The following is a 1440-nucleotide window of genomic DNA, read 5'->3' as shown; positions in this document are numbered from 1 at the left end:
CAATCAATATTGAACGAATTAATAAATTAACAAGGGGTAGGTGAACTGAAATTCCCAACAAATCCATTTTTCATTGAATTTTAATCAATCATTCTAGATAGTATATCTCATTATTTAATTCCTAAATATTTTTATTTGCATGTTTATTTGAGCATAGTAATAATAAACAATCAATCAAATTTCGTTGCTAAAGATTTGATAACTGAAAATAATAATTGTAAAATACAGTCTTTAGTGGAACGATACTCGTACTCTCGTACATTATACTATTACTTGACATCGTGCACTTGCGATTAATTTTCGAGCATTCAAAACCATATTTTATTGAGGATTTCACAGTGCAAGTTTTGCTCGATCAAGTTTTTGACACTGTTACCGGGGACCGTTAAATCACAATTTTATTTTTAGTTATTTTCTTTAGCATTGTTTCATTTTTATTAAATTAACACTCCATATTCTATTACTGATATCTCTTCCAGTGCATGTTAAAGTCACTTGACGTGGAGCTTGACCATTTCGACCCTGAAATTGAAAGAACTTTCCGCAAGAGAAGACAGCAGCAGAGACTGAAGGAACTGATGGAGAGGCACGAGCACGAGCATGAGGAGGAACACCATGATGATACACATGTTGAGATGCCACGCCGCATACCAATGCTAGAGTATGCCCAGCCTTCTTTGGATGGAGCACGCCCCAGCATTGTGAGGCCTATTGTGCGGGCAAACCACTTTGAAATCAAGCTAGCAATAATTCAGATGATTCCGAATACAGTCCAGTTTGGAGGATCTGCAGTAGATGACCCAAACACGAACATCACATATTTTCTTCGAAATTTGCGATACTTTTAAATTTAATGGAGTTTCTGATGATACTGTTAGGTTGCGTTTATTTCCTTTCTCCTTACGTGACAAAGCTAAAGCATGGTTAAATTGTTTACCTGTAGGTTCGATTACCACATGGGAGGACATGGTGAAAGCGTTTCTCATTAAATACTTTCCTCCATCTAAGACCATGAAGCTGCGGGCAGACATCACTACATTTGCTCAATTCGAGCAGGAGTCTTTATATTAAGCATGGGAGCGTTTCAAAGATCTATTACGAAGATTCCCTCATCACGAATTGACACTTGGGTTAGTTGTTCAAACCTTTTACTATGGCTTGCTTACTAATAATCGTACTATGATAGATGCTGCTGCTTGTGGAAACCTCTTGAGAAAAAATGCTGAGGAAGGATACGAGTTATTGGAGGAGATGGCTGCTAGCAGCTATCATCCTCAATCTGTAAGGAACAGCTAGCGAAGAAGTGCAGGAGTTCACCAAGTAACTGACCTTTTCGCTATTACTGCACAACTTGATGTCTTGAACAGGAAACTGGATGGTTTGAATATGGGTGGCACGACTATGCGTCTGCAAGAGATATTTTGTGAAAAATGCGGAGGA

At 38.1% G+C, this 1440-nt stretch overlaps 1 non-coding gene across 1 annotated transcript; it reads right to left on the bottom strand.

Annotated features, from left to right (window-relative positions):
• Positions 1–1015: 1015 nt before the first annotated feature.
• On the bottom strand, positions 1016–1121 carry LOC142530245 (small nucleolar RNA R71). Its single transcript, XR_012816086.1, has one exon. It is a non-coding gene; the product is annotated as a small nucleolar RNA R71 (small nucleolar RNA).
• Between the last annotated feature and the right edge of the window lie 319 nt (positions 1122–1440).

The sequence above is a fragment of the Primulina tabacum genome, chromosome 16 (assembly GCF_025594145.1).
Source record: "Primulina tabacum isolate GXHZ01 chromosome 16, ASM2559414v2, whole genome shotgun sequence".
NCBI lineage: Eukaryota > Viridiplantae > Streptophyta > Magnoliopsida > Lamiales > Gesneriaceae > Primulina > Primulina tabacum.
This window is presented reverse-complemented; position numbering and strand designations above follow the sequence as displayed.